Source organism: Grammomys surdaster, unplaced genomic scaffold (assembly GCF_004785775.1).
Source record: "Grammomys surdaster isolate TR1022 unplaced genomic scaffold, NIH_TR_1.0 228, whole genome shotgun sequence".
In the NCBI taxonomy this organism is placed as follows: Eukaryota; Metazoa; Chordata; class Mammalia; order Rodentia; family Muridae; genus Grammomys; species Grammomys surdaster.
This window is the reverse complement of record NW_021604673.1, coordinates 850,737-872,998: the sequence shown is the minus strand read 5'-3', so window position 1 is coordinate 872,998 and position 22,262 is coordinate 850,737. Positions and strand designations below refer to the sequence as shown.

General features: G+C 39.5%; 1 protein-coding gene and 1 pseudogene across 3 annotated transcripts in view; one reads left to right on the top strand and one right to left on the bottom strand.

The window, feature by feature from the left end:
* Positions 1-22,262, bottom strand: part of LOC114626116 (F-box-like/WD repeat-containing protein TBL1X) — a 166,338-nt gene that overhangs the window by 132,011 nt on the left and 12,065 nt on the right. Inside the window, exon 1 of one of the 3 annotated variants that reach the window (XM_028773462.1) lies at positions 16,650-16,785. The exons of the other annotated variants lie outside the window; for them this stretch is intronic. The gene's annotated coding sequence lies outside the window, so the exon portion shown is untranslated. Of the gene's footprint in view, positions 1-16,649; positions 16,786-22,262 lie in introns of those variants that run through there. 3 annotated transcript variants of the gene reach the window in all.
* LOC114626114 lies at positions 7,526-7,726 on the top strand (annotated as a pseudogene).

The window sequence follows — 22,262 nt, the reverse complement described above, 5'->3', positions numbered from 1 at the left end:
ATATTAAGGTCATCCTTGGCAGCACTGTCTGCCCGCCCCTTCCTCATTCCACCTCAAAAAGACAATGTTAACTTTATCCCTGGGCCTCTCCCAGACCTAGGCCACTAATAATCCACCTTCTGTCTCCACACATAGCATAAACTCTTGCTTATTTAAACCCAAAGCCACCACAGATGCACACATGACATTCCCCCAACTTCCCATTCCTATTCTGTGTCTCACTTGCACAAGCCAGTAAATGAACCAACTTTAGTGGCTAGTATCTGTTGCTGAACTCTCAGCCAGCACATATCTAACATATGAGAAATGCCAATGCTAAGGGTGTCATCAGCTGTGGAGATGGTTGCTGACATTAACTACTGCCACCCCTGTCCTCACACAGTCACTGTTAGTCATTAGCCACTACCAATTTTAATACCAAGGCACATGTCTTACAATAAAAGCATGAAAGTAATCTTGCCACATTGCATGTGGATGGAACATACATGTCTATTAGGAAAGCACTTTACAACCCAGCAAAGTACATCTTGGATCCTAGCACTTGGGAGGTTAAGACAGGAGAGTCTCCAGCCTGAACTACATAGTAGTGAGGTACTGTCTCAAAAAGAAAACACACCAACCAGGAGGAGGAAAGGGGGGAAGAAAGAGGAGGAGGAGGAGGAGGAAAAGGAGGAAGAGGAAGAAGATGAGGAAGAGGAGGAGGAGGAGGAGGAAGAGGATAATAAACTATATTGCTTTAGCTCTTAGACCTCATGAGGCAACGATCACCCCAGATCAAATGGAAGATAAGGTTCATGACCCAAGTCATCATTTCCATTCACATTCCATCACATATTTAGCTCATATTTGTTCTGCATTTTTTACTTTCTAGTGGCATCTCAGTTAAGATAGGCCCTGAGTCATGAGTTCTGGAATCAGTGAGGACTATGACTATCAATCATACTAGACCTTGCAAGATTACAAGTACCAAAATTATTCAAAAAGTCCCTGCTAGAGGTTACAGCCTACGGCTGAACAAGTTAAGGCAAGGAACCCCACCACGCAAAAATAAGCCTTACCAATCAGGCAAGAAGTGGGCTACTGGTTGCTCATCTATAAACACTGGCCTAGTGCTCTCTGAGTCATTTGATATAAAGGCTTTCCTTCAACCCTCATGGAAATCTAAAGACAGCACTAGAATTGCAGCAATGCCAGATACCTTTCCCCAGCAAACCATCAGGACAGTGAAAGTATCATCCTCCCATCTTAGCAGCTAAAACATAGGCACTAACAGCTCCTTGACCTGCACCAACACAGAAATCAGCCTCAGGTTCCTCAAAGGCTAGCCTAGTCTAGGAAAAAGGAAGAATGTGCTAATGGGCCCCTCACCTAGCCCCAGTGCTGGAACAAGTCTCCGCTCTAGTGCCAATAATATCATCTCCTGCATAGTCAATCCCCTGTAGCTGGTATGGCAGTTCTTCTGCAAACACCATTGCTGTAAAACTCTTCACAATCCATTCAGGACATGCACAACAATGTCCACTGTATACTTTGAGAGTTATGCTCTTGGATACATAACTAGTATTAGGAAGGTACAGGTTCCAACTCTTAAATGCAGTCTCTGTGCTTTACCCATATGCTGGGCAGAGATTACAGACACCCCAGGGCATTGTGCAAACTAGGTAAGCATTCTACAACAGAGCCACATCCCTGATCCTCATAACATGAACACCCTTGTTCTCAAATTAGCATCTTACATGGTCATGATCACTATATTCAAAATTAACTGTACATGTTCACGTTATTGAAATTAGACACAGAGGAAAAGTCCAATTCTTATGTGAATAAAACACAAAGTCATTTTAAGCAAGTTTCAAAATGGCATCACAGGGTCAGGGAAGGGGGTACAGTTCAGTTGTCTAGAAAGAGACCAGACTTTATAGATGTCATTTTTACTTGCTGAGAACACAATTCACTTTCCTTGGGATATTGGCTCTGATGAACCCCATGACCTTCGAAGCTTCTCTGGTTTTCTCCATTAACAAAATACAAGAAGCATTTTGTTTAGTCTATTTTGTGACAGAAGGTCTCGTGTAGGCCAGGGTGACCTCTAACTCACGATGTAACCAATGAGGACTGTCATCATTATGATCCTCTGTCATCACCTCTCAAGTCTGGGATTAGAGGCATGTGTGCTCTATGTCCAGTTTTATGAAGTGCTAGGAATGCAACCCAGGGCTTCGTGCATGGTAGGCAAACACTCTGCAAACAGAGCTACAGCCTAAGCCCTAATGGTAATTTCCCAAAGGGAATGCACAGATTCAAAGCAGGAAGGACATGAAGGTTTCTAAGGCAGTGAAACTACTGTTTGGTAAAGCACAGGTAGACACAACTCCCTTATATATTCATCCAAATCCAGACAACAAACATGTAGAATGACCCTGTAAACTGTGGACTTTAGTGATCACACTATGTCAACACAGCTAACTTCAGTTACCAGCACACACTTTGGGTGTATGAGCTTGTGGCTCACAATCATGTAACTCTAACTCCACAGGATCTGCTGCTTCCTTGGGCACTTACATACGTGTGTGTGCACAGAGACACAGATAAAAAAATAATGTTTTAAAGGAAGGGGGAACTAGAATTGGTGGCTTAAGCCAGCACTCAAGAGAGCAAAGGCAGAAGTACTGAGAGGAGAATTGAAGGCCAACCTGGACTAAATGACAAAGACACTGTCTCAAAACACCAAAACAGAGCTGAAGAGATAGATCAGTTAGTAAACTACTATACAAACATGACGGCTGAATTTAGGTCACAAACAAAGCTGGGCACAGAGGAACACACCTGTAATTCCAGGACTATGGAGTCAGAGACAGGAGAACCTTGAGTCATGCTGGCTATCCAATAGCCATCTGGATAGATCTGTGGAACGCAACCGTCTACCTCTGGCTTCTACAAGCACATGCATATTGCATCCTCATACTGACATGTGCACAAACAGAAACACATGTACATATATACACGCACCAAAAAACCACCCTAACAATGGACCCCGTCACTTTTTATAGCCACCCACCAGTTGATTAGCAATGTTCTTTTTACCTTGAGCTGAACTCCAACTATCTATACAGCTGAGAGTGACTCTGAACTCCTGGATCCTCCTGCCTCTCTCAAGTGCTAGCAATGGACGTATGAGTCACCATGCCTGGTATGTGTAATGCTGTTGAACAGATGCATAGATTAGTGCATGCTAGGCAAGCATTCTACCAGCCGAGCTACAGCCCCAGCCCTAGATGCACACTTTTACTGTTGTGGCCTCCATTTATTGAACATGAATGAGGTTTCAAGATAACGTTTGGAAAGCTAGTTTGTAACAGAAACCCTATTCAACACTTCCATTGCTTCGAAAGGTACTGTCCTGCTTGCTGTTTATCATATCTGAATATTTTTTCAGTAATGCACTTTTAAAACATAACCTGAGTTTTCAGCACTGAAGAAACCAGGAGGAAAAGCCAGGCAGTAGTGGCACACACTTTTAGTACCACCATTTGGAAGGCAGAGGCAGACAGATCTCTGTGAGTTCAAGGGCAGCCTGGGCTATAGAGTGAGTTCCAGGACAGCTAGAGCTACACAGATAAACCCTGTCACAAAACAAAACAACAAACAAGCAAACAAAAAACCCAGAATGAAAATGACTGCCTTTGACATCCATTCTCATAGACTAAAACTTAAATTACAAACAGCAGCAACTAGCCATGAGAGCTATGTATTTAAATTCCTGACTGCTGTCCTTTCCTTCAAAAGGCTGCTGGTTGAAGGCAATTTGGATAACAGAACAGCAAGTTTTGTAGGAAAAAAAATTGGTAAAGTCATTGTATCTAGTGTAAACATCAGAAAAAAGAAGTACTTAGACCTTGAAAAAAAATCATTGTTAAAAACAGAGATTGTTTTCTGTGATTTATAGAGTTGTTTTTATGAGGGAGCTTTACAGCCTTTGTGTGACTTTAGTCACAACATGGTCCTGGCAAACTTGAAACATCTTACATTATTGAATATTTCAAACTGCACAAGAAAGACTGAAATTGCAAGGGTAAGGTGCTCCCTTACCCAAGAAACATGTATATTAGATTTGGGTTTTGATATAAGGAACTTGTTTTACTCTAAAAATAACTTTTGTGTAACAAAAAATAAATATGCTTCTCAAAGCATTCAGTCCATCAGAGGCTGGAGCTCCCTGCTGCCTGCAAGACCATATTTCATCCTTGAGTAACCCTCTTTGTTTGTTGGCCCTGAGAATACCTCAATTACCAACACTTGACGCCCAACATGGGGCCTGAGAAAAAAAGGTCTGGACACTCAAGGACTAGCAGTAAAGTACGATCTCAGTGGGATTAAAGGTGTGAGCCACCCGAAGTCTACACATTTAAAACATGTACTTTGCCATTAAACTATGGTGCCAGCAAAAAAAAAAAAAAAAGCACAATCTCAGGTAAGCTAGACTCCAGGATTTGGCAAAGACATGGGGAATTCCCCATCACAGAATCAGCAATAAATCGTTGCTAAGATACTTGTTAAATGAGAAGCACTAACTGCACATTTGCAACATTTACAAATACAAATAATCTCCAGAGACAAAGAATAAAAGAGGAGAGAAAAGGATAGAAAAGGTGGAAGGAAGGATTTTTCCTAGTAAAAGAAAGGGAAGTGTTTAATCAAGAAAAAAGGCCCTTCCCAGTGGAAAAAGGAGAAACGTCTAATCAATGATCTACTTCACCTCCTTATGATGGTATTGGGGAATGGCTGCCTACGGTCATAAAGACTTTGCCTCAGGTGATTCCAGTTGCTATGCAGCATATGCCTGTGAATCGTCATTATCCTTAAGGTTATGTCCAGATTAGTTGGAAATCTACAAAAATGACAGATCTGAAACGATTTAAAGAAACAATGGTGGCATATGGAATGCATTCATCCTATGTAAGACAGATTGTAAGTAACTGGGCTACGCAGAATAAAATTATTCCAAAACACTGGAAGGAATTAATGACAGCTGGAATTGAGAACTCTACAGCTGTGACTGCTTGTTACCCTTTTCTGCTAAGGATCTGTCGGTGCAGAGCATTAACACTTGAATTCCAAGGAATGATAGGCAGGATTCCACTGTTGCAGCATGAGCTAGCACAGCTGGCCCAGAACTTTAAGAGTTTTCTTGTTGTTTGTTGGCTTGATTTTTGTTTAAATGTTTTATTTTGTTCTGTTTGCTTTTCCTTCATAGTGGGAATAACTCAGTATTAAAGGTCCCTTCATGAGAAATGTTTTTTGTTTTTCCCTAATAGTGGGAATAACTGAGTATCAATGGTATCTTCATGAGAAAAAAATTAAAAGCAGCCCAACTTCTAGTACAAAAACAATCATAAATAGGACATAAAGTACTAAGCCAATGCTGTTTAAATTTCTAGAGGTATTACTCATTCATTATATGGAGGATGTTCCCTTGATCGTCTAATTAATGCTTACATGAATGCTTAATTTTCATAGTAAATACTGAAAGAACAAAATTTATAACTTTGAACTATATCATTGGGTAGACTTTTATCTGTTTATCACTACTGAGGATTTGGCTCTGCTCTTTTAAGTTGCTTTCTCGAAATTCTCAGTTAAATTCTGTAAAATGTAACACTTGATTCAAGTAATTAGCTTATTAAATAATGCTTGTAAGGAGTATACAAAAAAATTATTTTCCACTAAATAAAATACAGGTAAATTATTTGTTCCATGCAGTTAATAATCATCAGCAAGTCACATTAACATGTTATTTGGAATCTAAAAAAAATAAGAATTTATAAAAATACTCCATGGATATTGCCTAAGGTTATATCTTAAAATCCTATAGAGATTGCTTTTTATAGCTGGCTCTTGAAAAGAACAAAAAACATGTTTACACACAAAATTCCATATCGTTCACCAAAAAAAAACAAAAACAAAAAACAGAGAGAGAGATTGTACCCATTCTGGGTTATACAGATCAAAAGTCTAACACTGTATCAATCTGGTTTTATTAGATGTTTTCTCGGCCTTTGGGTATTTGAACTGACTACTTAAATATGGATGAAAGTTTAATGGATGGAGTAGGAGTACAAAGAATCAAGAGTGTTATGGTCATAATGGATAGTTTTGAAACCCCAGTATACATATCCTCATCCAAAATGGGTACACTTAAGGAATACTGAGGCTCAAAATTAACTTACCTCATATATAAATTAGTACATAAAGGACAGGGATACACTGAGAATGGAAATTAACTTAACTAAAAAGGATATGATAAAAGGAAATATTTGGGATGAGGTACTTGAAAATTGAGTCCAGTTCACAGAAAGTTAGAATGAAGAGACATGAAAAGTTTAGAGATAGAAATAAGGAGTAGACAAAAAAGGCTTCATGTACTCATCAGCTCAGTGTCCTTCCTTTAAAAATAATAAACAAATAAATCTAACTTTATTAAAACATACTAATCTTTCACTTGCTTGGTTAGAGTTATACCAAGATATTTTGTATTATTTGTGGCTATTGTGAAGGGTATTGTTTCCCTAATTTCTTTCTCTGTCTATCATTTGTATAAAGGAAGGCTACTGATTTCTCTGAGTTAATTTTATATCCAGCCACTTTGCTGAAGTTGTTTATCAGCTGTAGGAGTTCTCTGGCAGAATTTCAGGGGTGGCTTATGTATACTATCATATCATCCCATCCTATCCGCAAATAGTGATATTTGACTTCTTCCTTTCCAATTTGTATCTCCTTTATCTCCTTTTGTTGTCTAATTGCTCCGGCTAGAACTCTGAGTATTATAGTGAATAGATAGGGAAAGAGCCTTGTCTTGTCTCTGATTTTACTGGGATTGTTTCAAGTTTCTCTCCATTTAATTTGATGTTGGCTATTGGTTTGCTGTATAGTGCTTTTATTATGTTTAGGTATGTGCCATGAATTCCTGATCTCTCCAAGACTATATGGGAGGGGTATTGTATTTTGTCAAAGGCTTTTTCTGAAGTGACAATCAGGGAGCCTGCATGGGACTGATCTAGGCCCTCTGCATATATGTTAAGGTTGTATAGTTTGGCCTTCTAGTGGGACTTCTAACAGTAGGAGTAGGGTCTCAATTGCCTGTAGTTGAAAACCTTTTCCTCCTACTGGGTTGCCTCTTCCAGCTTTGATAAGAGGAGAGGGTTCTTAGAATTGTTGTAACTTGTTATGCCTTGTTTGGCTGATATCCCTGGGAGGGCTGCTCTTTTCTGAAGGGAAAAAATAAGGAGTGGATCTGGGGGAGATTGGGAAGTAAGGCAGGTGTACTGAGAGAAGAGGAGGGAGGGACATACTGTATGAAAGAACAATTTAAAAAAAAAAGAAAAAAAGACTTTGGCAAACAAACAACAACAACAAAAAGTATACTGAACTGGAAGCTCAGACTGAGGGAAGTGCGACCCTCAGCACCAAAGGTGCTCTCTACCAGTCTTCTGGTGGATAAAAGCACAAGGAACCCCATGGCTTCCTCATGAGCACCTTCAAGCAGAAAAAGCTGCACCTCTGTCTGGAGAGGTGCTCTGACCTCTTGATTCATTTGAATTGCCTACTCTTTGTACATCGATTGGCAGAAGAGTCCAGGACAAATGCTTGTGAAAGTAAATCCAGAGTTATCAAAAAGGATCATGTACTGGCTGCAGCAAAGGTAATTCTGAAGAAGAGCAGAGTTTAGGAGTCAACATGCTTAAGAATTATAAGATGTGTTAATTTAAGTGGTAACATCATAAAAACACTATGAATCAATTTATATTGCAGATTATTAAAACATTTGACTATATGAAAATAAAAACATACTGAACTGCTGGCACCACCATCTCTAGAAAACACTAGCAGAAAAAAAAAAAATCAGCCTAAGAGAAAAGCCAGAAACAGCTGCGGTTGTTACTGGTCAAAGGCAGCACCTATAAAACTTCTTAGTCCTAAAGAGTCCTTTGTTTATTACTATTTTGGATTAGAATGGATTTTTGTATGATGATAAATTCCTAAGCCTATAAAGGCATATCAGGTTAACAAAAATTAACTTAGAAATACATGTCTAAAGCTATAAAATCCTAATCTTATATAAAAACTATTAACTTGTTATAAGCTGTTAAAGATAATTAAGACATACAAACTAATAGTCAATCACCTTATAAATGATCACGTTTTTAATGTGCTCAGAACTAAGTTTGTAGTTATGCTAAGTGCAAATTTAATTCATTTACAATGACAAGCTTCAGCCTTCTATATACGTTTCAAAGTTAAGCTTAAAACAAGTAACTAAAAACAAAGTTTGTGTAAAATCAGGTATACCTACTATGTGGTTGCCTGGTCAAATATTTAAATTTATAGTTTTATACAACAACAAAAAATTAGACATAACAATATAAGCAGGCTTGGGATAGATTTAAAGGGGAAAGTAAATTAAAATTTAAAAAGTTTAAAATATTTATTCTGCATAATACGTTGGTCAAAAAATACAAACATAATTACATTTTTTTCAAATTTCTTTGGAGATGAAAAGAAATTAAACCAAAAATACAATCAGTAAGAATTAGATTATTTTGACATTTTTCACCTAAAATTATTTTTGTTACAGCCTGAAAATCTGTTACATCAATCTATCTTTAAAATGTAGTAAAAACCAAAGCCGATAGCAAGTTCTTCCATTCACTACTATGCTTTGATATTGGTCACAATTTTGTTTCATTTCCAGTGTCAGTTGAATAGGTACTTTCATGCTTTCATGAAAAAATCCAATCGGTTTCCACTTCAAGATTTTCTAAACTCGTAATTAAGACTGTCCTAAATTTTAAAGATACCAAATCTTACATAAAAAGCCTTAAATTTAAATCTTTAAAAGTCAATGACAATTGTTAATTAAATGAATTTTGTTTGCTTTTTAGTTTTAAGCTTGCCCTTGATCTGATAAAAGATCACTCTGGCAAGAAAAGTAGTTAAAAGAGGCTCCCAAGAGCCTATCCTCTATTAGAGATGTTGTTTCATATAGCATAAAGACAAATTTTATACAATATTCTAAACTTCTGGTGCATAATTAGTAGTAAGTGAACATCAGCTTGACATCTAAAAATACAGCTGTCTATATCTTGGACAATCTCTGCTGTCAGGTATGTAAAGATCTGAGCTCAAGGTATTCACAATGCCTCTCCCTAACTAGTCAGCTACAAAGCATAGCCCCAAGCCCCATGGGTCCCTGGGGACTCATTATGTATGTCATATCTGAAACTTAACTTTGCCAAATAACCCTTTTATATACATGTCCTTTTTAGGACTCATTACAACAAAAAAATCATAATGTTTCTGCTTATGTTAACAAATGATTTAAAATTTTTTAATATTACTCATGTTACTAAAATCCCTTAATAGCTAAAGGGTCAGGTCGCACTATTATAAAACACCAAATAAATACTTAATTGACAACTTTTTAAAAATTAAAACATGGAGTAAGAGGTTAAGCCCACTTACATGCCCACATGCTATACTATATTTGTGTTAATTTTTAAAATTTTTCACTCTAAAAGATAATGGGTTGTCTGCCTCCCAAAAGCATTTGTCCTAAAGAAAGACAACTTAAGTAAATGCTAAATTAAAAGAGAGAGAGAGCCTAGCACTCTAACATTGAGGTGATGTTAATTATGCTTGTGACTTTTCAAAAAACAAAGTCCCAAATGGCTCATCTCAAGAAACCACCAGACAAATGAAATATCTAAAGGCATATGACAAATTCATCAAAAGGAGATATCCCAAGAGGGAGAGTAAGCTGACAACTTGAGCAGACATCAGGACTTTAACTCATCAAGCTGAAACTTTGAAGAAACAAGGACTAACCTGAAAATAATACTGTTATACTTAATGACTGTGTGGCATTTTAATCCTTGCCAATGCAAAATCTAAATGTCTTTTGTCAGAGGAGATAAAGGACACCCCTGTGATAGGAGACAGTATGTTATTGTTTGCCACGCTAAGAATTGTTTATAAAGGTTTGTATAAAATAGACCATATTACACCCATTTTGTTCACTGCAAAAATATTAACAAAAATTCAATAGATTTCTTATCCTAGTGATTATTATATTTGTTTTTGCTGTAATAACTTTATTAGCTTTAAAATGTACTTTGGCTTATCTACAGAATAACATGATAGAAAAAAGACAGTACTGACTATGTGGCTACATAATCTTCAATGTAATTAAAATAGCTTAAACAAAAGGGGAACTGTAGAGGAAAAAATTAGTTGTCATTGTATCTAGGGTAAACATCAAAATGAAGTAATTATTTTTTAGAAGTACTTAGACCTTAAAGAAATCATTTTCTGTTTTGTTTTGTTTTTTTAAAAAGGAATTGTTTTCTGTGATTTATGGTTGTTTTGTTTTTCCCCCTGAGGGAGCTTTACAGCCTTTGCATGACTTTAGTCACAAAATGGTCCCGGCAAACCTGAAATGTCTTGGATTATTGAGTACTGCAAACTGTGTACAATAAAAAGTAAAATGGCGAGGGAAGGTAAGGTACTCCTTCAAAAAAAAAAAAAAACACATAGATTAGATCTGGGTTTTGGTATGAAAAACTTGTTTTACTCTAAAAAAAAAAACAACTTTTGTATAACAATCAATAAATACACTTCTACACGGTGGTAAGGTGTTCAGTCTATCAGAGGCTGGACATCCCTGCTGCCTGCTAGACCATATTTCATCCTGGAGTGATCCTCTTCCTTTGGTCATTCAATGTTAACTCAATTAGCAACAAGGTTTAACCAGTCTACATGGGAGAAATGTTCCAGGACAGCCAGGGCTACACAGAAAGACCCTGTGTCTATGTGTGTGTGGTTGTGGGTTGAGTAAAACCCCAAGTGAAGGAGAAAGAAAAACTCTCCCCTCTATTCAAAATCTTTAAAACGGAGAGGCTATCTTTACACTAGAGCTCAGTGGGAACTAATTTATATACCCTCTAGGCCCAATGCATTCCAGAAATACTGTCACCCTTAATTTCTTTCTTTTGGGTTCCAGCCCCAGGTAACACTTCAAATTACTAAAACAGAAATGGGAGACTACAAGTCTGTCCACTTAGGCAGTTAAGAGTTACACAACAAAGGGGTTTTTTGGCAGAATTATTTGAAGCATACCAATGTTTTGTTTTGTTTTGCTTTGTTTTAAATAGCTGTTGCCTGTTGTCATCTTGCTCACCTAGGAGTAAAATGTCTTTCCTGATAAGAGCTCAGGGGACTTAATAATAGACCTGAATTTAACAATGATTGTAACCCTATATATACTGCACACCCAACCTTTAAGTGTCCAGCTTATTTATGTGTCTGGTGTGGGGGAATCAGAGCCTAATGGCTGGCCAATCCAATTGAATAAACATTTCACATCCTAGCATCCAAATCTTCCCTTATCTCTAACAGGCCTGATTAGCACACTACTTACCTTTGGAGGTATTTTAAGGCACCACTCCTTAGTTAACTTAAGAATTTCCTAAGCAAAAGTCCTTTATAATATCAATTCTATCAATTTTAGATTCTCTTACATCAATGATACAATGCACTAAAAAGGTTAGGGAAAAGTAGACATCCTCCACAAAAAGATTGAACTATGTGCAGTCATAGTTTGGGGCTTTTAACTTTTGTTGGTTAGAATTACTTCCAAGCCAGGTGTGGTGGCACACGCCTGCAGGAGGAGCTCTGTGAGTGAATTTGAAGCCAGTCTGGCCTATATATCAAGTTCCAGGACTACACAAAGAGGAGACCCTATCTCAAAAATGCAAACAAAAAAATTAAAATAAAAAGTAAATAATTAGTTCCAACCCAAGAGTGATGGTCCATAGTTGTAATCCCAGCACTCCTGTGGCCAAAGGCTAGAGAGTACAAGGTTTGATACTAGCCTGGGCTAGGCAAGTTCCAAGCCAGTCTGGCCTATAACATGCAATAAACAAACATAAGCAGAGTACTGAACTGTGGTTAACTAAGATTAGATTGACTTCCTATCGGAGTTTGATCAGAACCTACTGTGGAAAAGTTGGACTTGGACACAATTCACTTGAAGGTTTTAGACGTCGCAGCAGCCTCCTCATATCCGCCAAGAAAAAGAAAGTTAAAATGATCTAACTGTGCTTCCCCATTCCTGTAGACATCTTAAACTACCCTTTCACTCTCCACTCCCAAACTCTGTATGTCTTAGTCCTCAGCACAGCCTTCTTATGTGAGTAATGTGTTACCCCCTTTTATTCGGGTGAAATTTGGAAACATGGCCATCAGTGGCAGCTACAAATGGAAAAATCTAGAGCCAAAGAGGAAAAAAACTAGGAAATGAAGGCCAGAGGTCAATCTTTCCCCTGTGCTGAGTGCTGGCTCTGGAACTGTCTGCCAGGCCAGGTCTCCTCAGGGACTTCTATGACTCAGCATCTCTATGAGGAACTTTGCTATTTGACCCGTTTGTTTAGGGGGTAGACTGACACAGAGGGAAAAAGGGAAAAAATAAAATTTAGGCCAAGAAGCAAATCTAGGTTATGAAACAGTCTGTTAACTGCTTCTTCCTGTTTTACACAAGTCTAAGACCAGATGTGGAGATAGTTCCAAGAAAGCAAAGAAAGACCCACAGGGACTCAAAGTGAACCTCTCTTCCGTAACTCAGGCACTCACAACAGACAATTATGGCTGAACTTTCCAAGAGGATCATTCTCACTCACCTTCTCAAAGGATGGAGACTCTGAAACAGAAAGGAACCTTTTTAAAAGGTATCAATGTGTTCTTTAATAAATACACACAAGATGGTGTGATGATATGGCTCAGTGGGTAAAGGCACTGGCCACTAAGCCTGCCGATCTAAAGTTCCATATTCAGAGCCCTCAAAGTGGACGAGAGAATCAATTTCAGCATGTTGTCATCTGACCTCCAGATGTGTGTAACAGTGAACAAACAAGACCCACACAAATAAATAGTTGTATTTAAATTTTAAATTTAAAAAATGCAAAGGATTATCAATTTTCTTTTTTTTCTATTACTAAAAATAGAGTTTTCCATCACATACTGATTATGGTTTTCTTTCCCCCACTCCTCTGAGTCTCCGTACCTTCTCTCTCCCACCCAAAACCACAACCTTGTTAGAAAACAAATCAGCATCTAAAAAACAATAAAACAAATAAACCAGAACATGACAAGACAAACAAACAAAAGAGCAAAAGAAAACCACAAGAAACACAGCCCAGGCTACATCTTTTACAATTCCTTTTTAAAACCAAAACTTAAAAAAAAAGAAAAAAGAAATAATGTGGCTGATTCTCCAAGAACTTTTCAAGAAGGAAAAAATAATCTCACATATATCAATATGATGCCAAGGTCTTCTACTAAAGATAGCTAGGATCATGGATAAAGGTAACCATATTCCTTTACTTCTATTTACACTAGTACCCAAACTTGATTTTTCTCTTACAGGAGCCAACACAGCTTTTAATTAACATCACACCCATGTGCCTTAGGTTCAATTCCCAGCTATGTAAAAAAGAAAAAAATACACAAGGGGCTTGAGGATGTGGCTCAGTTGGTAATGTTTGCCCACCACACTAAAGGCCTGCATTCCACACCCAGAACCACATAAACTAAACCCAGACATAAAATCCGTTTTCTAAAAAAGTTAGTTTTTAGATACAAAACAGAAAAGGATTAAGGGTGTAGCTCAGTGATACAATGCTTGCCTAGGGTTCAAGGCCCAGCACGATAAAAATGGATGGAAGGGGTAAGGGAGAGGGCCAGCCACCTGCATACACAAGCAAGAGAATTCTTTCTCTACCAAGCATTAGGAATTTCTGGATAGCCAGGCATGATGACACATGCCTCTGTCATCTCAATACTCAAGAAGCTGAAGCAGAGAAATACTGACATTAGGTCTGGCCTAGGTTTCAAAGCAGGTAAAATCACTTGCAAACAAAGTTTGCAATAAGCAGAGTTCAATGCCCAGATTCCACAAGGTAGGAGAGAGAACTGCAGGCTTCCACTCTGACTTGCACACATGAGCCACTGCACACAAGCACAAATAAACAAAAGTAAAATAAGAATGTTAATATCATACCTGCCAGTCTTAGGGTACTTTTTCTCAAAAAAGAAAGACAAAAGCAAAAAATAGGCATTGTTTTGTAACTACTAACACTGTACTCTGAAAAGACTACCTTATATTACACTGATTTTCTTTTTAGGATTTTTAATTGTTTGTGAGAGAATATGTGCACATGAATGCAGCTTACCAGCTTACCTCAGAGGCCAAAAGAGGATGCCAGATCCTCTAGAGCTGAAAGTACAAATAGTTCTGAACTACTCAATGCGGGTGCTATAAACTGAACTGGGGGTTCTCTACAAGAGAAGCAAGTGCTCTTAACCACTGAACTCCATCTCCAGCCCCTTGTGTCAACTGTGTTGGACAGAAAACACAGTTGGAAATAAGCTAGACTGGTGACATAATGACATTTGAAACTGATAGACCGATACTTGGAAAATACTACCTAGCTTTCTCATTTTCTTAATGAAGCCAAGCACCTCGGCCCCACACCTCTCCCCATATCCTAATTTACTTGATGTTTCTATTTCTGTCTCATCATGCTATCTGCTTATCCTAATGGCCTAGCAGATGGGTAGTTAACATGGTACAAGGAACAGAGGGTCTGAAGCAATGGCTCAGTTGCTAGAGTGCTTGCCTTGCACATGTCCCGAACACTCCATAAAATCGGACATGAAGATGCACATCTATAATCCCAGCACTTGGAAGGTAAAGGCAGGATAATGAAACTTCAAGATTATCCTTGACTACACAGCAGTTTGAGGTCAGCCTTAGATTACAGGAGACCCTGGAAAGGAGGGAGGGAGGCAGGGAAGGGGAGGGAGGGAAGGGGGAAGAAGGGAGGGAGGAAGGAAGGGAGCAAGCCCACCCTCCACAGATTCTATCCTTCTGCAGGGACCCAGCTAAACAGTGTCCTTCCACATAAAAGGGAAGGGAGGAAAGGAAAAGGGAGAAAGGAGACAAACAGTGACATACAAGAGCTACTCCCTAGATGCTTGAGAATCAGTACCTAACCAGAGTGCAGCTTTCACTTACATTGCAACTGATGACATTAGCAACCAACCAGTAATTACCATATACCAGCTACTCCACAGTGCATAAAAATGTTGAAGGTCCAAGTGCTGCTATCGAGAGTCTAAATCAGTACTCTATGCTCTTGACTATGGATATTATGTGAACAGTTGCTTCTAATTTCTTGCTACTATGCTTTCCTTGAAATGATATACCGTAATTTGAAACTGAACCAAATAAGCCTTTATTGCCTCTAAAAAAAGGGGCTACAATCAGGGCTGGTAAGATGTCCAGCACCACTGCCCTTGCCTCAAAATCGTATTTGTATAAAAACCAGCAGGGACCCCTTAAAAGGGAAAAACAAAAAAGGAAAAGAAAAAGAAAAAAAAAGCTAAAGCTCCTAAGGAAATCTCTTATTAAAATCATTTTCCACAGCAAATAAAAGGTTCATTTGTTAATCTAAATAATAGGAAAGAATTACTAAAGCTGAAAAATGCAGCTACAGAGGAAAAAAAGAAAAAGAAAACAATTCACAAGTAACAGAAACCTCACCAGCCCCTCTTGGCTTTCAACTGGTCTTTGCATAGCTATCAGTGGAATTTTGGACAATTAATGTTTTTCCCCCAGTGCTGGGGATTGAAGCCAGGGCTTCACACATGTGCTGTACACCAGAGCTATATACTCCCTAACCTGGCCCTTCAGAAAGCCTTACCAATTCCCCTTCCAGATGGGTAAATCTTGTATGACTTGACTCTACAAAGTGCATAAAACTGTGCCAATGGCCTGCTTCTCCTGGTGTTTAGGCAAAACACTTTCTTGTTTTGGGAACAATGCTGGCTTCCACCAGTTGAGTGCTACGCAAGCTCCCCAACTCCACCCCTAATTCTGACTATGCAAGCTGCAAATCACAGTCTTAAACCAAGAAGTTCCTTATGTAACCAGCTTCGGGGCTCTCAGCATCCACCAAGAGCTTATTTCCTGACTTAGGAGTAACCAGACTCTCATACTTAGGTCATCTTCCCTGCCTCCCACAAACAGCAAAAGCCATCCTAGCTTGCCTGCCCATAATAGACACTTATGCTTGCTCTATCCTGCCATGTGACTCTACAACTATTCTCAACTAACATAGCCCTCCACCTCCCTAAGGAAATTGTGACTTACTCAAAGGGGTATTATTGAGAGTGACAAGCAGATATTATAAATGTGCCTGCATGCTCCCCTAATTTATCTGACGAAAGAAGCAATAAGACTTGCCCTAGGATCCCTTGTCCCCAATACAAGATATATCATTCAGAGCACAACCTGATCAGACTTTCCCGACACTAGCCAAGTCAAAAGCAGCTATGGCTATGTCACTGACTACAGGGCAAGTTTTCTAATCCTAATCCCATTGGTTTTCCTCTACCATTCTGTGCAACCACAGCCCAGGTACACACACACATGTATGTATGTATGTATGTATGTATGTATGTATGTATGTATGTATCTATTTAGGCCTCTACAGAGTCACATACAGCATCCTCACACCCTAGGGAATGGGTCTTACCTGCTACTTCTGCTGGCATTGTGGCACTCTCTTCAAACTCAGTTCAAGACTCTGTGTCTTGAACACAGAAGTGGCTGTGATTGAAACTCAGAGAAAGTCCCAACAGCTCAAAGCAGCAAATAGAGATCCTGAGGTTCTTCAGGGCCCTGTGTACAAGTGAAAGCCCTACACATGAACAAAAATCTAAGAGGAAAAGAAACCCTGGCCAAGTATAACTATAAGAAAGGGACAGTCTCTCGAAATTCAAGGTAAGGAAATGGGGTTGACCTGTTGAGCCCCCAAAAAAGAAATTAGATTACTGCTATCTTCAGACTTCGGACCTTCAGAACTGTAAAAACAGAAGTCTGGAGGGATGGCTCTGCAGTTAAGATACTTACTGTTCTTTGGGATGAAACTTCAGTTCCAAGTAGCCACATGCAGTTCACAACCACCTATGTAACTCTAGTTCCATGCTATCTAGTGTGCTATCTAGTACTCTCTTCTGGGTTCCCTAGACACTGCACTCATGTGGTACACACATACATGCAAACACTTATACACAGAAATAAATAGAAAACAATTACTCTTTTAAAACTACAATAATGAGGTTAGTGTTACTATGTTGCTTGGGAAGCTGGTAAGTTGATGGCCCTGTAACAAGTTTTAAATTTGATTAACCAGAAAAGCATCTTCAGACTTACCAACCATACTAAATATTGATATGGCCAACTGGATAAAATCAGCTTTGAGGTCAGCACAAGGAACTCAGTTGATGGAGTGATTAGCTAATAAGCACCAGCTTCCAGGTTGCATCGCCAGCACCACAAAATAAAATAAAAATAATCTGTACATTCTCAAACCCAATCCTGGAATGTAAATTTGTCTATACATATACAATACAGAAAAGGAAACACTTTGTGATTTTACTACTATGTCAGCAAAACTTGTGGCTCTGGAATGTTCTACCTGCTTGGCACTCCCAGATACCAAATGAATGCCACACATACCTTTGGGAAAGTCAGGAAAAGATTCCTAAATCTTCACCCCAGAACAGACATCCTTCCTAACATTCCTAACACTCCACAGAAAATGCACTACCACATAAGACAGAGGTCAGCAAAAGCGGCTGATCCCCTCCCCAAAATGAACTTGCTGTGTTCCTACATGGTGTGTGTGTGTGTGTGTGTACATGTAGAGGCCAGGGGTCGACCCTGTGTGTCTTCCTCCAACATACTTTCCACCTTACTCTTTTTGACCTAGGATCTCTCAGTAGACCAGTAGTCCAAGCTGGCTGGCTGTCCAGTAAGCCCCAGGGATCTTTCTTTCTTTCTTTCCCCATTTCCCCAGCACTGAAGGTGCCAGGGTGTGCACCCATGCCAAGACTTTTACATGGATACTGGGAGCCTCAATCAGATCCTCATGTTTGCACAGCAAGCACTTTACCACACTGAGCTGTTTTCTAGGTTGACCTCTGGGTGGAGGAAACTGAGAGAAAGCTAGAAAAAGAAAGGAGAAAAACAGCAGTTCAGGCTCAACTGGCAGCTGAACCACACATGATTTCATGCACAATATTGTACCTGTGGACCAATCTCCACACCTAATATAATCACAAGAGATGCTGACTATGACTATTCCCTATCATCTTTCACCTCACACTCAAGCCCTCTCTACCCCAACCATTCTTCAACATGGGTAAATAAGAAAAATATTAACTGAAATGCTGGAGAGAAGGCTTACTGTGTAAACTGCTTGTCAAGAAAGCTTGAGGACCTGAGTTCAGATCCCAGCACCCCAGTAAAAACTGCTAAGCATAGTGGTACACACCTCTAATCATAGCTTTGTGTATATGGGGACAGGAAGATGATATCTAGAGCTTGCTGACCAGCAAACCTGGTTCAATCAATGAGCTCCAGGATCGGTGAGAGATCCTAAGGTTAATGGCAAAAGGAAAACACTTGAGGAAACCTGACCTCCACATACATGTATACATACAACCAAATGCACACATACACAAATAAGTTAACTAATGGGATTTTTGTTTTGTGGTTTTGGTTTTTCATTTTATTTAGTCAGGGTCTTACTATGTAGGTCTGGCTGTTCTGGAAGTTGCTATGTAGACCAGGATGGCCTCAAGATCAGCCTGCCTCTGCCTCCCAAGTGCTAGGATTAAAATTAAAGGCATATACCAACCATGCCTGACTGCAATTTTTTTTAATTTAGAGCAAAAAACCAGGCATTAAGGAACACATATAATGATGTATAGCTCCATTTTGATGAAATATAAATTCTAAGCAAACCCATAGTGATAGAAAGGAGATCTGTGGTTGACAGAGGCTGGAGGGAAGTAAAGATGGGGGGTATGTCATGCCACAGGATCTCTTTGGAAGATGAAGAAAATGTTCTAGAATTAAAAATGCTGAGTACACTACTTATTAAACACACTAGGAAACTCCTCAAATACACACTTTAAAGGGTCTACTTGTGTGTATTCTCAGGAAATCTGTCATTGTAAAAGCACAGGGAACCAGAGGTGTAGTTTACCAATAAAATGCACACTTAACACAAGCTCAAAGTCTGAGTTTCAATCCCTAGCACCCACCCCCATTTTTATCCAGTCCACCCACTCTCACATTCCTATCCTCCTATCCCCCAGTCTCCCTAGTACAATACCCCACCCACAGCAAAGAAAAAAAAAGAAGAAAAAAGAAAAAGCTAAAGCACCTGCCAGGACCTTATGCTATGACAACCAAGTACTAGGTACTTCAGGTAATTTCTAATTCCAGAATCCCATAGAATACAGTCCTCTTACTACAAAACATTACCTACAAGGAGGATATAAGCTCAGAAGAATTAGTAAGTTAGTGAAACGTACAGGCTCAGGAAAGCTCAGAAAGTTACAAGATTTGTGTTGGTTAGATACCTTAACAGGTAAAGGTGCCCCCCAGAACTCACATGGTCCAGATTCCCCAAGTTGTTCTCTGACCTCCACTCTGGCACTATGGCAAAGGAGTGCACACACTAAATAAACATAATTTAACGCTTTTTTTTAAGTTGTAAGGTCCATGCGTCCCCTCCCTGAGGTTGTATAAGTGGTAAGCAATTATTACAGAGGAAAATCTATATGGTAAAGCTAGGCAAGCAACAAGATCCAGGGATGCAGCTTTTGTGAGTTGTCACCCACACTGGAGTGGGATTTTTAGTGATATAACTGCCTCTGAGTCACCTTTTCTCTTGCAAGTAACCCTAATGAACTCATTGGTTCACCAAGCCACACTTGGATGAAATCATTGGTCAGTCATACGCTACCTGAAGTGATTACATGCTTATTCATAAAATAATCCAGAATAAGCCCTCACTCCCACAGCATCTTCTGAGCTGGTTATGCTAAGAAGAATGAGCTCTGCTCAGCAGCAAGAGAAAAGATGTGAGGCTGAGGTTTTGGACTCAGAGGCAGAGATCCACCTAGAATTCACAGGATGGATTCCTGGCACCACCTACAAACAAGAAAGACAGAACCAGGAAGTTGGTAATCATGCAGATGCTCTCACACAAGCATATCTTTTCCCCCGAATAAACTAAATCAATGTTATCAAATCTACTGGCCATGCTCTAAACATTTTTATGATCTCTAGCTTCTCCAACATGGTCCTGTATCACACTCTTCACAACAGACTAACCAAGGAATTCAAACTGGGTTGGTGGGCTTGAGTCTGGCTCTATGAGGGGTGAGGGTGCATAAAGGATGGAATTGGTTTGGCTATGAAAAAACAATCTGTTCCATTTACCCTTAAGTCCAAGCGGCCACAGTAGTACATTGCAGTCTTAGGCATAATAGGTACGATTACCAGCTGTCACACATAAGTAGGTGCTTACCCATTCCACAACTCCATCCAAGGGCCATACCAGCTACAGGCGGAGATCAATAAGGGTAAGCCTCCATTTGATGAGGAAGGGAGAATTTCAAGGCTGGGGTGTACAGACGATTAGCATCCTACCTCACTTACCCCAGGGGATTCCCAATAGATTCTTCTTGTCACCAAGAAATCAAACCCAGGAGCCATATTCAACCACACATACAAAAATGTGGAACCTAGTGTCTCAGCTATCAGCAACCTTATAAGACAAGGAACAGTCTAGGAGAGAAAAGTGTCAAAAGAAAAGAATGAAGTCCCAGTTACCATTTCTAAGGACTTCCTTGAAGGCAAGAGCCCTTCAAAGTGTGTGTGAGCCTTCCTCCGGCAGCTGCCACTGGGAAGCTGTTAGGAAGGCGGGCCCAGGCACCACCGACACAAAGAAGCCTGGGAGTGCCGCCTGGCCCTTTTATATGCTAGCAAGCCCACCAGGGGCCAATTCAACAACCTCCAGTATTTGTCACACATTTACCTCAAGGTCAGAGACTGTAGCTCAGTGGTAGAGGAATTATCTAGCAGGCACAAAAGGTTAGGTTGGGGGTGGGGAAGAAGGAGGATCAACGATTATCTGAGGGCAGATCAAACGTACAAGTAAGATTACTAAAAGGTACTAGGAAACTGGAGAGTAGGAAGAATACTTGGTACTTGGTTGTCATCCAAGTTTTATAGATATTTGTGTGCACATGTGTGTGTGCCAAAAAAATTCATTAAACGTATACTTCATTCCTACTTTATTTCCAACATAACTTAATAAAAACAAAAATAAAGTAGGTGAAGCTAAACAGGCAAAACATGATTCCATATAGATTAAAAGAATGAGGCTGCATATTTTGCATAGGACTGCGGAACTTGCTAGAAAAAAAGGTCTAAAAAATTACTCTACTCTGTAGAACACTGGGTATTCTAGAGAGTGGCAGAGAAAGAGATTTGCACAGCCTGGGCTCTTTTTAAAGCAGCATTTTTATATTTCCTGTCTTAGAAAAAAATGAATGGATTTTGAGCTGGGATCACTGCCAAACTGGCAAGATACTGAGTTCCAGGCCAGCCTAGGCTACATAACAAGCCTGTATCAAAAATACAGAAAAAGAGAGCTAGCTCTGAAAGAAAGCCAGGAGCCACACAGAAATTGCAAGGAAGCAGACAGATCTGTACAGTCCATAGTCCTGGAGCAAGAGCAGACAAGAGATGGAGAGGAGGCTACACGCCACACAAATTGAAGATAGCAAGCTCATTGATTCTTAAGTAAGGCAAGCCTCACACACAGTCAATCAGCCAGGCACCTTCAGAACAGAACCCATACAAATGAAATGCAATTCCCAGAAGAAAACCCCCGGTCCCCAGTTCCTCTATCTGCATTGGCCATTCATTGTTTGTATATTCATGAATAAACACTTCCAAGGGGTAGAAAATTACTTCTCCCCCTCTAAAATGAGCTTCTGAGTCTTGCAAACCCTTTGTTTTATAAAAATAATGCCTACTTGCAGGTCAGTAACAAAGGCTTGTGTTTCTTCTATGAGAACAATTAGAATCTCTAGGCCAGGGGCTTCAGTCTTAATGAAGCATCTAAGTACCTGCTTTACACTGCAGTCAAAAATTGTAAGAGGGCTCAACCAGTCAAGGTGCTAGTTACCAAAAGCCTGACAAACCTGAGTGTGATCCTTTGGGCACAGAAGGAGGCAGAAGGAGATAACAGACTCCACAAGGTTTCAGGGCTAGTACTGTA